General features: G+C 42.6%; 1 protein-coding gene across 1 annotated transcript in view; it reads right to left on the bottom strand.

Moving 5' to 3' along the window:
- Positions 1-17,373, bottom strand: part of LOC126188932 (cadherin-23-like) — a 514,643-nt gene that overhangs the window by 359,141 nt on the left and 138,129 nt on the right. Inside the window, exon 2 of the mRNA XM_049930652.1 lies at positions 12,737-12,809. The gene's annotated coding sequence lies outside the window, so the exon portion shown is untranslated. The remainder of the gene's footprint in view (positions 1-12,736; positions 12,810-17,373) is intronic.

Below are 17,373 nucleotides of genomic sequence, written 5' to 3'. Positions count from 1 at the left end.
CTGTTTGGAAGATACTGTTAATTCCTCGGTTTTACGGCGAGTAAAATTCAGTATACTTCTAAAACTACGCGTAGTTATATAACGCGTGGTCGGTTAAACCATACTTCGTCGGTCGTGCTCCATTTTGTACATTGGAAAGGAATACTTCTAGCATGGAACACGTGATAGTTGCAAATGAACTGAGTTTCTTTAATATCTTAATAGTTTTTCCTATCTTGAGAATGGGAATCTGTGTTAGTTTCCAATTTCAAAATGTTTTTAATTTGTAACTGGTTTTGATCATACTTCTTAATTTGGTTTCACTTACTGAGTACTGGTGTGTAGTAGAGTAGCGATGTGGCACACAGCCTGTGAAAAACAGTACTGACAAGATTTTCTCGATTGCAGTACTTATAAATTTGACTGAATTTTCTTATTTTGAGGGTTCTGAGGGAGCGATCTGTATTTACTTGCTAAAAAACATTCAGCAGTCCAGATAGCATAAAATGGCTTTTTAAGACAAACGGTTTCGACAGATTTCGCTGTCATTCCGATCTAAAAAATCTTTTTGTTGTGAAACGGGTCCATTTTACGTTGAACAATTTGACGTGTGGTTTAACGTAAAATGAACATGTTTCACAACAAAAAGATTTTTGCGACCTGAAGATTACACCAAAGTCTATTGAAACCGGTTGTCTTAAATTCACAAAAAGACAGCAGCACGCATAAAGTGAATGCTGTCATTTCAAAATGGAATTGTAAAGTATATTTCATTTCTATTTACATATCTGACAAGTGTTCTAGTTATAATACTGTCCCCTATATAGCCCACAAAGGAAAAAAATCATCTCAGTAACACTCGTGTAGTGCGAACGATCAAGTCACCATCAATATTGAATGTAGATCCCCAGGTGCCTAACGTCTAGGACCAATTTGAAAGAAGCACCTGACCATGTAAAATTAGAATAAGTCTCTCCAGTTGGATAACAATTACGTTAAGGTTTGCGAAGTTGTCATAGAAGAAACGATGATTCTCTATTTTGTTACTTTGACATAAAATATTTCAGTGACATTGACTGATTTGAGCTGTAAAAATCTGTGCGTTAACAGCTTAAACCGTTTGGAATAACTGTTTTAAAATTTGTTCGTGCTTCCGTCTCAAGAACGATACGACGGAATTTTGCAGCGTCGGAAGGAATTATGATACTCGATTATTCGTATATCTGTGTTGTCTCGAGTCCTATGGAGGAACGATTGCGGTGAAGTGGCGTGAGCCCTGAACTGTTATGGGACAATCAACTGATTTTAGCAACGGGATGTCCAGTCGTTGGTTTTTTCGTTCAGTCGATATTTTTCAGTCTAATGAAACAAGCGAATGAAACTTGTCTTTACGGTCACGTTACCTACATGATTTCTTTACACTCATTCTCCGTGTTTTGAGTGTTGTCACTCAAAGTGAGACAAACGACTGACACAAGACTCTGATTGCTGAGTGGGTTAAGCGAATGTGATCATCCAGTCTCCGGGTTTGAGCGATTCCACTTACGTACTTTTTCAGTTATACGTGAAGCATGCATAGATTTGTCAACTTTTTAGAGACAAATAACGTATCTTATGTCAAACAGAGGAGAGCAAGAAGTAGCCTATATTTTCTAAAAATGAAGTATTTTCAAAATTTCTGTGTTTATTTACTTAAATACGAATTTTTCGTAGTTCTGACATTAAAAATGGATTTTAGATTGGTTTAAAAAGATTAGTGACTGGAGCTACATTATAAATTTATGTCTGAATAAATGAACAATTACTTTTTGTTTACATTTATTGGAGCCCTTTCTCTCTCTTCGCGCTGGTTTGTACCCATCACCGATACGTCACTTTAGGTAAATGCTGAGTTGCCGCTAACAGAAGGCATATTTGACACAATCTTTTCATACTTTAGGTGACTTAATCACATGCTTTTTAAGCATACTCTGTCATTCGTCGGAAGTATTCTTTTCTTTTCGTGAGAAATATTTGTCTTCACTTGTTAATTTGCTTTGCCGGACGGTGTGGCCGAGCGGTTGTAGGCGCTACAGTCTGGAACCGCGCGATCGCTACGGTCGCAGGTTCTAATCCTGCTTTGGGCATGCATGTGTGTAATGTCCTTAGGTTAGTTAGATTTAAGTAGTTTTAAGTTCTAGGGGACTGATGACCTCAGTAGTTAAGTCCCATGGTGTTCAGAGCCATTTCTTAATTTGCTTTGAATTTTCTTAATGCACTCGTAGTTACAGAATGTGAATCATACTTGCAGATACTGCAAATCGCATTCTGTTCAGCTTGCGGATCATTTTTTATACAGTCATATAATATCTTCCATTCCCACGCCACTGAGAGATAAGCGAGGTTAGCACACTGGACTCACGGTCGGGAACAGCGGTTCAAACCCGAGTCCAACCATCCAGATTTAGGTTTTTTATGATTTCTCTAAGTCGGTCCAGGCAAATGCCCGGATGGCTACTTTGACAGGTCACGGCCGGTTTACTTTCCAGTCCTTAACACAAATCCGAGCTTGTGCTTCGTCCCTAATGATCTCGATGTCGACGGGACGTTAGACGCCACTTCCATCCTTCCTTCCTGCCACTGAGCGTTTCGGTATTCTGACCGAGACACAAAGTTCACTATTAAGTAAACATCTTGTCCCAAACATGGGCGTAAAACTTAACTAAAAGCTACTTTTTGTCACTCAATGAACGGTAAATATAGAAATGACAATAACAGCGACGACCGCAGATGACAAAGTGGAGTCGACAATAATGATTTGACAAAACCAAAACGATGGAATGTTTCCGCTCATAATTAACTGCTTTGGGGATCTGGCGACTGTGGCGAATGTTTTCATTTGGTTGTTCCCTCATACGAGTTGCATCCAAAAGAATGAATGAATAATTCAAGCGATACACACAACTAAAACCGAATGAGTCGACTGTTTTCGAACAGCAGACTAAATCGATTGTTTTCATTCGGTTGCTCCCATAACTGGACCTGAATCTGTCTTGAGGCTGCAGGGGGCGTAGCAGGAGAAACAGGCCCGCGACCCAGCCGTCAGAATTGCGGAGTCGCCAGCTTGTCGCGTCCGTGCCGTGCTGCTGCTGCTGCTGCTACGGCGGTTTCACTGCGTGGGAAATGAGACGAGGCTGTAGCATGACGGTGAAACCACAGCGACACCGGTGAGAAACTGGGCTCCGTGCTGTTTGGCATCGTAAACACTTTTTATGTTAGGACCGAGACATTACCGTCCCCGTTTCCTCGGGGCAAATCTGGCGGTATGTGAAAATCGAAGCAAAATTACAGGTTAATACTGTTCACACGAAGCGTAAGATTAGAGGAAATGTGTGACTAGATGAAAGATACTCATCGACACTCAGAAGCAAAATAGGACAGAATTTTTGTAATGTGTCAATGATAAAAATTATTTCTAAATTCCCGTAACATATAATGCTGAGGTAGATGACACACTCAGCAGTGATTGTAGCAGCTTAAGAAGGAATAGGTCTCAGATGTTGTACGACGAAGCCCTTCGCTGAGATGTCGAGGTCGATGGCTTGAAAAGCAGGTGAGTGTACGATCAAAACTGCAAACACACTCTCTTTTGTTAAATTCTGCTTTTAGTACGTGAAATAACCTAGAAATGCTCCATAATTAAAGTACATATAGACTTCTCATCCTCCAGATATGCTTTTTATGGACTTTTTATTATAAACGGATAACATATTTATGGTTATATCACGGTTCGAAGTACACTGTTTCACGATTTACACTAGACGCAGACAGTTGGGGCACACTGATTCCGTCCAGGGGGGTACGGGGTGGCTGCAGGAAGGGAATCTGGCCACCCCTAAAACTAACGTTGCCAAATCAGTTCTAACCACGCCGACCCTGCGATCCCTGCCGGACATAGGCGTAAGCGAAAGAAGAAGTACATTAATTTGAAATTTTTACAATACGGTCACAAAACACCACAGGTATACAACGGCCTTGCCGCAGTGGTAACACCGGTTTATGTTAGATCACCGAAGATAAGCGCTGTTGGGCTTGGCTAGCACTTGGATGGGTGACCGTGTGGTTTACCGAGCACTGCGCCCTCAGACCTTCTGAGACGAATTTTGGAGCTACTTGATTGAGTAGTAGCGGCTTCGATCACGTAAACTAACAACGTCTGGGTGAGCAGTGTACTGACCACATGCCTGTCCATATCCACCAACAGGCTGAGGATGACACGGCGGTCGGTCAGTACCATTGGGCCTTCCAAGATCTGTTAGGACTGAGTACACATTATATGATTTTTAATGTTATATTTCAGCTTTATTACTACAATAAAAACTTGGCAACAATGCACTTACTAAATCGACATTTATATGTCCATTGTTATAAACAATTCATAGAAAATACATACAGGTGCACTGTTATGAGAAATTCACAGTTGGGAACTGCTTTTTGTTTAAATAAGCCGTGGTATTACATTGTATTGGTCATGGATGATGATATACGTTTCTAAAGGAGCTACAGTCGCGAGCAAATGTACAGAAGAGTGATAGTGATAATGAATCAGTTTTTGGCAACGAGGATGATAGTGATGCTGATGTAGATATGATAAAGGAAGATATACAGGTCGGAGACGAAGTGGGTGTAACTGAATGTGAAGAAGATGGTAACAGTATTCAGAAAACTAGTGCGCCTGATCTTATATTTTGAAGTGAAGTGGACAGGTAACATGTGATATAGTTACCACCAGATCAGCACAAGCATGTTTCAGGGAATGTAATACGTGAAACTTCGCATATTTTATGTCTAGTCACCTTAGACTACAATCACAAGCAGTGTCCCAAACTTGAACGAACAAGGTGTGTTTCCTGAGGACAGGAAATTGAATCAACAATGTGATGAGTGTCACAATTTCGTCTGTAAAGAACACGACAGAGCAAGAGTGTTGTGTAACGGGAGTTCATCACATGATGTGGAGAGCAAGTAGAAGCTTGTTTCTAGCACTGTTCCTTGTAAGTGATATTACACATCATATTAATTAATAATTAATTTTTGTTAACGTCGTGCATAGACTTAAGTGTCAGGAAGTCGTTTCTGAAAGTATTTGTGTGGATTGTAGCCATGTATGGAAGTGAAAGATGGACGATAAATTGTTTGTAGAAGAAGAGAATAGAAGCTTTCGAAATGTGGTGCTACAGAAGAATGCTGAAGATTAGATGGGTAGATCACATAACTAATAGGAAGGTACTAAATAGAATTGGAGAGAAGAGAAATTGGTGGCACAACTTGACTAGAAGAAGGGATCGGTTGGTAGGGCATATTCTGAGGCATCAAGGGATCACCAGTTTAGTATTGGAGGGCAGCACGGAGGGTAAAAATCGTAGAGAGAGACCAAGACATGAATATGCTAAACAGATTCAGAAGGATGTAGGTTGCAGTAGGTACTGGGAGATGAAGAACCTTGCACAGGATAGAGTAGCATGTAGAGCTGCATCAAACCAGTCTCTGGACTGAAGATCACAACAACAACAACATTAATTAATTACAGTATTGTTACATAGTGAGTGGTATATGAATATTTTGTGTTAAAATAATTTATGGAACTAATCAAACTAAACAATATACGCTACTGGCCATTAAAATTGCTACACCAAGAAGAAACGCAGATGATGAACAGGTATTCATTGCACAAATATATTATACTAGAACTGACATGTGATTACATTTTCACGCATAGATCCTGAGAAACCAGTACCCAGAACAACCACCTCTTGCCATAATAACGGCCTCGATACGCATGGGCATTGAGTCAAACAGAGCTTGGATGACATTTACAGGTACAGCTGCCCATGAAGCTTCAACACGATACCACAGTTCATCATGAGTAGTGACTGGCGTATTGTGACGAGCCAGTTGCTCGGCCACCGTTGACCAGAAGTTTTCAATTGGTGAGAAATCTGGAGAATGTGCTGGCCAGGTCAGCAGTCGAACATTTTGGGTATCCAAAAAGGCTCGTACAGGACAGGCACCATGCGGTCATGCATTATCCTGCTGAAATGTAGAGTTTCGCAGGGATCGAGTGAAGGTTAGAGCTACGGGTCGTAACACATCTGAAATGTAACGTCCACCGTTCAAAGTGTCGTCAATGCGAACAAGAGATGACCGAGACGTGTAACCAATGGCACCCCATACCATCACGACGGGTGATACGCCAGTATGGCCATGAGGAATACATGCTTCCAATATGCGTTCACCGCGATGTCGCCAAACACGGATGCGACCATCATGATGCTGTAAACAGAACCTGGATTCATGACGTTTTGCCATTCGTGCACCCAGGTTCGTTGTTGAGTACACCATCGCAGGCCCTCCTGTCTGTGATGCAGCGTCAAGGGTATCCGCAGCCATGGTCTCCGTGCTGATAGTCCATGCTGCTGCAAACGTCGTCGAACTGTTCGTGCAGATGGTTGTTGTCTTGCAAACGTCCCCATCTGTTGACTCATGGATCGAGACGTGGCTGCACGATCCGTTACAGCCATGCAGATAAGATGCCTGTCTTCTCGATTGCTAGTGATACGAGGCCGTTGGGATCCAGCACGGCGTTCCGTATTGCCCTACTGAACCCACCGCTTCCATATTCTGCTAACAGTCATTGGATCTTGACCAACGCGCGATGCGATAAACCGCAATCGCGATAAGCTACAATACGACCTTTATCGAAGTCGGAAACGTGATGGTACGCATTTCTCCTCCTTACACGAGACATCACAACAACGTTTCACCAGGCAACGCCGGTCAACTGCTGTTTGTGTATGAGAAATCGTTTGGAAACTTTCCTCATGTCAGCACGTTGTAGGTGTCGCCACCGGCGCCAACCTTGTGTGAATGCTCTGAAAAGCTGATAATTTGTGTATCACAGCATCTTCTTCCTGTCGGTTAAATTTCGCGTTTGTAGCACGTCATCTTCGTGGTGTAGCAATTTTAATGGCCAGTAGTGTATATGTCTTCATATTTCAAACATTGCTAGTACTTAATTACATCTTATACGTAATTTGGTAATAGCGAGCAACTATGGAGTTGTAATTGCAATATTGTGCATGGGCCTTCAATGAAACAATGTTATTTTTGTGAAAATATTTTACATTCTATCGCCATAAAATATGCTAGAATCACTTTGAGATTAAAAAAAACCTGAGACACATAATCTGTTTTTCCACAGCTGATACTATGCGATGGTTGAGCACATAAAGTTCAAGCGAAAGATTTTCCATTGTGGTGGACAATACAGACGACAGCAGTCTGCAAGCACACGTAAGTTCTACGCTCCAGTACCGGAGTTGTTCTCCTTCCGGGTATTACAGCAGTCACAAGAGAGCTCCCACGCTATGATGTGACGCTTCGACGAAAAGATATGACACACAGATCGGGGATCATTACAGCCTGCCGAGTCTCCACTGCGGAGGAGCGTGACTCGGCGTTCGAGAACCCACCCCCAATACAAACGTCACGTGCAGACGGCTCGGCGAGTACGGGTGACACACTTATGTAGGATGGTTACGGCCTCCCGAAGGAGGTGTTGAGTGTGCGCAGGCAGCGTGGCCGCGGCGCGGGCGAAGGAGGTCAGACGGGCGCAGGCAGAGCGCGCCGGCTCAAGTTGAAGGTCGGCCGGCGCGGCCCACCGACCACGGCCCACAAAGCTGCCGCCGTGTCCCCGCCTCAGGCAGCTGCTGCTGCTGGACCAGACCTTCAGCTGGATCGGCGCTGGGCGGATAGGTTGTTGGCCCCACGGCTCGCAGATCAGCTGTGAGGATTCTACATCTACATCTACATCTACATTCATACTCCGCGAGCCACCCAACGGTGTGTGGCGGTGGGCACTTCACGCGCCACTGTCATCACCTCCCTTTCCTGTTCCAGTCGCGTATGGTTCGCCGGAAGAACGACTGTCGGAAAGCCTCCGTGCGCGCTCGAATCTCTCTGATTTTACATTCGTCATCTCCTCGGGAGGTATAAGCAGGGGGAAGCAATATATTCGATACCTCATCCAGAAACGCACCCTCTCGAAACCGGGACAGCAAGCTACACTGCGATGCAGAGCGCCCCTCTTGCAGAGTCTGACACTTGAGTTTGCTAAACATCTCCGTAACGCTATCACGGTTACCAAATAACCCTGTGACGAAACGCGCCGCTCTTCTTTGAATCTTCTCTATCTCCTCCGTCAACCCGACCTGGTACGGATCCCACACTGATGAGCAATACTCAAGTATAGGTCGAACGAGTGTTTCGTAAGCCACCTCCTTTGTTGATAGACTACATTTTCTAAGGACTCTCCCAATGAATCTGAACCTGGTACCCGCCTTACCAACAATTAATTTTATATGATCATTCCACTTCAGATCGTTCTGCACGCATACTCCCAGATATTTTACAGAAGTAACTGCTACCAGTGTTTGTTCCGCTATCATATAATCGTACAATAAAGGATCCTTCTTTCTATGTATTCGCAATACACTACATTTGTCTATGTTAAGGGTCAGTTGCCACTCCCTGCACCAAGTGCCTATCCGCTGCAGATCTTCCTGCACTTCGGTACTATTTTCTAATGCTGCAACTTCTCTGTATACTACAGCATCATCCGCGAAAAGCCGCATGGAACTTCCGACACTATCCACTAGGTCATTTGTATATATTGTGAAAAGCAATGGTCACATAACACTCCCCTGTGGCATGCCAGAGGTTACTTTGACGTCTGTAGATTGCTCTCCATTGAGAACAACATGCTGTGTTCCGTTTGCTAAAAACTCTTCAATCCAGCCACACAGCTGGTCTGATATTACGTAGACTCTTACTTTGTTTATCAGGCGACAGTGCGGAACTGTATCGAACGCCTTCCGGAAGTCAAGGAAAATAGCATCTACCTGGGAGCCTGTATCTAATATTTTCTGGGTCTCATGAACAAATAAAGCGAGCTGGGTCTCACACGATGGAATCCATGCTGATTCCTACAGAGTAGATTCTGGGTTTCCAGAAACGACATGATACGCGAGCAAAAAACATGTTCTAAAATTCTGAGCTGGCATGCACAGATTTACTCGTGGTAATACCAGGATCTCTAGAATTCGCTCTCAGGTATTCGCCCATAAGGCACCTCCCATACATGTAGATGGCCTGAATCCTGTTTCCTTTCGTCTCTCTGCAGAAGGAATCCTTCACTACGAAGGAAATTTGAAAACCTTGCGAGCTGTCTCCAATGGCCTCGTCGTTGATGGAACCTTCATCCTTCTTACTTAATACTTAGCAAATAATTTTGATACAATTCTGTTGAACACGCCGCTATCTTCGTAAATTCAAGATTGATTGCGACCTCTCGATCTATTCCAAATATTTTTTTTCTCAGGTGAAAACTCCTTGTTTGTCATAACCTAAATGCTACATAATAAAAGTTGGTTGTCATGTAACATGACAGACACTTTCGGCTAGTGCATAAAATTGCTTGTTATTATCACTCTCTTTCTATATCGATCTTTTCGAAAATGGTTCAAATGGCTCTGAGCACTATGGGACTTAACTTCTGAGGTCATCAGTCTCCTAGACTTATAACTACTTAAACCTAACTAACCTAAGGACATCACACACATCCATGCCCGAGGCAGGAGTCGAACCTGCGACCGTAGCGGTTGCGCGGTTCCAGACTGTAGCGCCTAGAACCACTCGGCCACCCCAGCCGGCGATCTTTTCGATTATATTTACTTTACCATAATTCTTGGTGCAGTTCAAGTACTCCCGTTTGGTTTGTTTGTCTTTTAGAAACCTTCCCGGACTTCCGCAACACGTATTGAATGTCAGAACCGCCTTCTATTCGCAGTGACGTGATAGGTTTTAAGGCTGCTAGCTTCTATCGATTAGACCCGCTTAGCCTGATATGAGAACACTGCTCATCTAAAGTTTGATGCTATTTTTGTAAAGAGCTTTTGAAGCCACTGGTGTATTACAGGTGAATCACGAGGTCTAAATACCTCGATTGTGATAACTATTTTTATTGAAAAGACACGTTTTAATTATTATAATTATTAAGTAGTTAAAAAGATAAAATTACGTGGATAATTGTAATACGAGGGCTATTCAGAAAGTAGGGAACGTTTGGCATTAAAAAAAACTAAGAATAAGAAATACATTTTATTATAAACATGTGAAAGAACGACTGACATACTACTTTTTCACATAGTCGCCAAACACATTGAGGCACTTAACATAGCGGTGAACAAGCTTTCATAAAATTTTGCCTCATGAGACTTCAGTCAGTGAGTCTCACCCGTCTGGAGTTCTGCGTCGTCATCAAAGCGCTGCGTTCCAAGACAGTTTTTCCTCTTGGGAAACAAGTGGAAATCGCTTGGTGCAAGATCGGGGCTGTAGGGCGAGTGAGGGAAAATTTCCCATTTGAATGAAGTAAGGAGTACTTTAGTGCGGTTTGCCGTGTGAGGTCGAGCATTGTCGTGCAAAAACAAAATTTTGGACGTCAGCCTTCCTCAGTGTCTGTTCTGAACTGCTCTTCTAAGGCTGTGCAATGTTTGACAGTACCGGTCAGAATTTATGGTTGCTCCACGTTCGAGAAAATCAATAAGAACCACACCCTGCCTATCCCAAAACACTGTCACCATCAACTTCCTTGCAGAAAAGGTCTGCAAATATTTTTCGGTTATTCGGGGACCTTGTTTGCCCCCTCTCCATGAACTGTAATTTTGTGTCGTAGTTGACGTGTTTTACCCAAGTCTCGTCGCCGGTTACGATTCGATCCAGTAATGAATCACTATGTTTGTGGTAGGCCTCCAGAAATATCAACGTTGCCCCCCTTCGCTGTTCTTTGTGGTGCTCTGTAAGCATCTTGGGCACCCATCGTGCACAAAATTTGTGGTAGCCTAGCTTTTGAGTGACAATTTCAAACAACAAAGTCCGTGAAACTTGTGGAAAAGAAAGCGAAAGCGACGGTTTTCACGAATTGTTTCTTTAACTTTAGCGACAAGATCGTCAGTCACAATGCTCGGACGTCTACTCTTCTTTTCATCATGAACGTTGTTTCTGCCATTTTTAAACCGAATGCACCATTTCCGGACGGAACATTCACTCATTACGTTGTCTCTGTACACTTCGCACAGTTCGCGATAAATTTCTATAGGTTTTAGGTTTATTGCCAACAAAAACAGACTGCACCTCACAACTGGATGGATTTTCGATTGCAGCGCACATTTCAAATTCGAATATCGAAAAAACCAGACGCGCAGAGTGTTCCCGCTGGCACGGATGGATGCTTACTCAGCCGCCGAGCAGACACATACCAAAATATACGCGATCGGCGAGCGCCTAGCACCGGCACACGGAAACCTCCCCTACTTACTGAATAGCTCTCGTATAATTAATTCTTCCTCTGCCGCGGAGTGTGCGCTGATGTAAAAGTTCTTAACAGATTAAAACTATGTATCGGACTGGGACTCAAAGCTGGAACCTTTGCCTTTCGTAGTGAGGAGTTGCTGTGAGTCGTGGTTGGATAGCTCCGCTGGTAGAGCATTTGAATCCTGCGTGAAACATTTACTACTATCCTGTGGAAGGTTTTAGCACCCATCACGAAGTTCAAGACAGGCATTTTGAAACATCTCCCCTTCATTTAGTATGGATAAGCACTGCATACAGCTGACATTTGTGCTTGTTAAACAGGTTAGGACAGATAAAACGTGATTGAAAAGATTTTTGACTAGAGTTTATTAGAAATATAGTTGCTATTCTTCGTATGACGGTACATTAATGTCCTTTGAAGATGCGTGTAATATATTTTCTGTTGATTCAAAAAGAGTGTGATAAACCCATAAGTACTCTTCGTTAGTGACGAATACAAGGAATGAAGAGAAGGCTCACAGTGGTATTAGAATACGATATGAAAGATCGACAACGTAGCGACTTTATTGCGGAGAAAGGGTCTAAAATAAATCATGAATGGGCCATATAGGAGATATATCTTGAAATTTTGTCGATATCAGTTGTATTTCATATACAATAATCTTATTTTAGTGTCGATTGATGGTAGATAAATTAACACAAATCGTGATTATTCTATTTCATGGAGGTCAAGTCATTTCACAAAAATATTTTTGTGGAAGGTTTTTGCAACAAATATGATCACTGTAAATTTATTAAGCGAACAAAGCGAACCGTGTTATCATCCTGTTAGCAACTCATGGGTTCAAAGATCCATAAGGTTTCAGCATAGTCCCGCGGTAGCGTTCTCGCTTCCCGAGCACTGGGTCCCGGGATTGATTCCCGGCGAGCTCAATGATTTTCACCTGTGATTTTCACCTGCCTCGAAATGACTGGGTGTTGTTGTGTCGTCTTCATCATCATCATTCATCCCCATTACGATCGGAGGAAGGCTATGGCAAACCACCTCCGCTAGGACCTTGCCTAGTACAGCGGTGCGGGTCTCCCGCATCGTCCCCTACGCTCTGTCAAAGAGTGTGGGACTTCATCATCATCAAGGTTTGCAAAAAGGCATTTTCGTACAGTATCAGGTATGTGTGGTTAGGAGACAGTTTACACAGAATAGGAAGAATAAAACTACATTTCTTGACGTTCATGTAGGAATCCAAATAAATATTGCGGTCTAGTCGCACTCTTGAATCAGACCTAGTTGAGACAATTTGTGCGTTTCAAAGGCGTGGAGTAGACGAATATTTTGTGCATCACTTACCTCAACTGGTCGCACTGCTTATCAGAATGTTACTCAAATCCACTGCGGTGATTCTTGTGATATGTCACAGCTCCTGCAAAAGATAGGATACGATTTAGCACTGAGACGGTTAGAAAACTTTTTTTCTCTGTTTCCTGTTCTAATATTTATATTTATTGCAACAAGATGGTGGTAAGCAAACACTCAGGGGCTTTAGATACACTCAGGGGTAATTAATACAGCTTCCTATGACTAGCGATACGCTCTTGCAACGATAAGCTCACCGGACAAAAAAATTAGTCACCCCTAGAGAAATCATTATAAGCTTCATTTAATACCGTGAAATTCCGCCCCTGAACTTGATCAACGACTGGATTCATTTAGTAAGTGAACACGCAAGGTTACGCAGGTTAAGCCACTCGCTGAAGATTTAATCACCCAGTTCCACCAAATTTCGGGGATGCTAATGTCTGTGTTTTACCCACTGTTCCAATATGCACCACAGATTTTCTGTGGGGCTCAAGTCAGGTGATCTTGCAGGCCAGTCGAGAGATAATAGGGGTGGAGGATTAGTTCAGAAAACCAATCAGTTCCTGCCGCGTCCTCTCGTTAACAAGTGGGGATGGGCCTTCACTCACTGCCTGCAGCAATTCCAGTCGGGTTTGGAAGCGATTTTTATCCACAAGTCGTGAAACGCGTCTCTAGCTCCTCTCACAGGTTCTTTCTCCGAGCACAGTTCTGATGTGGCGTTTCGTGGCCACGTGTGCTACACGAGTGCTTGAACCCACACTGAACAGTACGCCGTGCCGCGAAACACCAACAAATACAGCAGCTTCACACCGTATGGCCATGGGCACCGAAAAGCATGATTATCCCTTTTTGCCACTCTGTCACGTCCTTACATTTACCCATGTGTACATATAGTGTCCGCTTGATGCATAAACGTCTCACTGATTGCTACTGCTTTATGCTCATGTAAAGGCAATGCGCGCGTTATTGGGGACGCGACTAGATCGCTGCTCCGTCTGTAAAGGCATAATGATCTGTGCGTGCACACTGGGGTTACTAATTTTTTGTCCGTTGAGATTATTACGACTGAGATTTCACCTCATTCATAGTGTTCCAAATTACTATGAAATAGCTCAGTCGATCGATTAACACATGAGTGTAATGTAGAATTTTTTAAATATAGTGTGAAAATATTGCTGTGAATAATACATTTTTCCGTAACATAATGAGATAAATTGATTCATGTTTATATAATTGCTTAAGAAAATCAGAATATCAATAAGAAGCTGAATTTCGAGTGTGTTGTAAAATGGCGGTTCAAGATTAATTAAAATGATTTCAAATTCAATGTAACGCGGTTGCTATTTTTGGTAACTGACGCCGTCATTAACTTCGTCGGCTAACATCGAGCCGTTAACCTACTACACGTCCTGTTATGTCCAAATCTTCAACGCAGCACCTCGACCAACTGTAGGTTACCCGATCTCTGAATAGGTCAAGGCTGGCACGAATTTATGTCCGGCCAATACCAGCTAAGCTATTTACTTATTTGTTTGCATCAGCCGCATTTCCTCTTTTAATGGACGACGAACGATACGTGACTGTAGTAAGCTCTTCAGACCTTCAGCGAAACCATCACCGAAGTCTAAGTTGTAAATGTGAAGAAGATAATTACACTCAAACATTTTACATACTCAAGCTAGAAATAAATTTTAATAAATAGAAATAAGTTTTAATAATTAATTATTGAAAACTAGTGTATGCTGACATTAGCGACATCTGGTCAACTTACTACACAAACATCTTGTGGCTACTGTACGGCAGCTTGTTTTAAACAGTAGTGATGTGTTTTATATGCATTTGACGGTGCTGGTGCTGATTCCGCATTTAACAGTTGACTATGCCACTATGGCTGCAGTGCATTAGGACTTCGTTTTTATGAGACAGGTATGCCTCTTCGCATTTAAAGCGCACAAATATAAATTTTGTCAGTACTACTTATATATATGCTCTATGTATTGTTCTTAAGCTGTATACAGTTTGCGAGTGTATTTATATTTTTCCCATTTTTGCTGCAGATCTGATGATGGTCATTATAGACCGAAACCGGTAATCTGTTAAACAGAAAAGATTGTGACCATAGACGTAAATTAAAGGAAACTTATTCATGTTTGTTGTTAGCAGCTTCAGCTTATAAATTATGTATTAACAACGAAAGCAAAAATATGTGTAAAATTTCCAAAAATTACGTGAGATGTTGAGGTTTAAAAGTCATTAATAAACAAGAATTACTAGAAACATCTTAAAATTAATAAAAAAGTATATTATGGACTCAGTGGCAGTACGTATCCCCAAGCCACCACCCAAGAGATTAGGGTTCATTGGAAACAACGTAAGGGCGCGTAACTCATCCATAAAAGACGTGACTTACAAAACATTCGTTCGACCGGTACGTGATTGTTTCTCTCTAGTCTTGTACCAGTACAAGATAGACATAGTAGAAGAGGTAGAGAAGATCCAATCCAATGAACGGCGGTGCCTTTCGTCACAGTTGCAGCCGCAATAATTGTCGAGATTTCCTCGCTCGGCATGTGTTACAGGTTAAACATTAAAATGTTATTGCTGCGGAACCTCTCGGCTTGGTATTATGTTTTATCTGACTTGCATTAACCTCTGGTGATGTGGAGGTGAGTTTACCTTTGCCTGCTGCGGAGAAAATTATTCTCGCAACGTTACGGTGACGTTCAACAAACTCCTTTGGCAGACTAAATAAGAATGGTGTTGTGCATGACGGAGAGATTTACTGTTGAAACCGCGGAAGCGTACGTTCCAAAAAGAGTTAGGAAATATATTCTTTCTCCTACATACGTCTTGCGAAACACAACGACGAGGAACTCAGAGATATTAGTGCTCATGCGGAGGCTTATTGATAGTCGTCCCTCTCACGCACCATTCACGATTGAAACGACAAAGGGGAGGGGTGCGGTGGAGGATGATAGTAGGAACAGAAGTGCCCTCCGTCACACACCGTAGGGTGGCTTGCGGAGTGCAGCTGCAGCTGTGGGAAAGTGTTGCGCAGAGAGCACAGACACCACAAGTGCTATTTGGCCCACGATGCAGCGAATACCAGTGAGGGTGTGGATCAGTTCGCAGAGGAGTTCGAATACGAAATGGAAGTTCATTCGAATGACAGTGGAGAGTTTGAAGTACACCATGCATAGAAATCCCTTTCGTACGATGGCACTGGTTAGTTTTTCATGACGATGTTTCGAAGGCAACCTAGTTGTCCTCAAGTGTAATGTATCTGGCCGTCTAAGATTTAAAAATGATTTAAAACCGATCACCAACGAAGTCACTGATTTCTTTCGACTTGAACTTTCAGATGAGCATCTATCCGATTTCGGATTGTGTTCAAATCGCAAGACCCAGCATGACTGAGATAGGATGCTGATGCGGAGTCAAAGAGGCAGTTTTATACATTTTCCCTGTGGGAACCACACCTCACAAGATGGAATGCTCAACAAATACGTAAACTGTTCGACTCCCATTTCTTACGTTACTAACTCACACTTAACGACTGTCTCCTACTTTTAAAACATAAAAGCATGGGAAAGTGTACAGCTATTTTGTCCTACGTGTTAAGGTAACTGCCGTGTCCTATTATTGTTTTTATACATCAGTAGGTAATGTGACATCCTTCAGTAAATGTCAGTATCGACATGTGTTCGTCACTTCCAGAGGGAAAAATGAATATCTGTGAGTATGAAGGGAATAATGTCGTTAGCTAAGAAATACGTGACAGGTATTCAAAATTTGGTATTCAATAATACTGACAATTTAAGTCAGATCAGAACAACATTTCTTCCAAATTCCTCAACGAGAGCAAATATACACTGCGTTCTGCTCATTTCTCCAGTGGCTTCTTTTCTTTCTTTTTTTTTTGTTGATTCAGAGGAGGGGACCAAAGAGCGAGGTCATTGGTCCCATCGCATTAGGGAAGGATGGGGAAGGAAGTCGGCTTTGCCCTTTAACAGGAACCATCCCGGCATTTACCTGAAGCATTTTGAGAAATCACGGAAAAGCTGAATCAGGATGGCCGGATGCGGGTTTGAACCTTCGTTTCCCCGAGTGCGAGTCCAGTATGCTAACACCCGTGCCATCTCGCTCGGTCCTCTGGCTTTTTGTGCAATGCTTTGTAGCTAGTTGAGCCAGTATGGACTTCGTTAAGCCCTTTGGAATGTGCAAGAGTAGTACCTCTATGTCGTAAATGCAAGAGAGCACTCAAATGAAACCTGACTGCTACCTTTAAAAGGAAAGCAGTGTACTGACATGTCGGCTCACCGCGTCAAGTTAGGTAAGTAGAGTCTTCCTGGATTGCGCTGCATTGTACCCATCCCGAAAGGGCATTAGTGCCACCGACCTGCGAAAGCTTAAGACGGGAAGTTAAGCGCTGCGTACAGGTCGAGGTTATAACGGATGAATCAGTGATTCAAATCACGAAGGGTAGAGATTGGGATGGGCTGTAATGCGACGAAATTATTTAAGTAAACAGCGTCAAATGAAACGAATTCCGATACTGGATTATAAAGTGGAGACATGGACTTTTGAAAGGTTGTTTCCTTTGCTTAACTACATGTAAGTCTACTTGT

This window comes from Schistocerca cancellata, chromosome 5 (assembly GCF_023864275.1).
Source record: "Schistocerca cancellata isolate TAMUIC-IGC-003103 chromosome 5, iqSchCanc2.1, whole genome shotgun sequence".
Classification (NCBI taxonomy): Eukaryota; Metazoa; Arthropoda; class Insecta; order Orthoptera; family Acrididae; genus Schistocerca; species Schistocerca cancellata.
The sequence above is the reverse complement of the archived record's forward strand: the minus strand, read 5'-3'. Positions and strand labels throughout refer to the sequence as shown.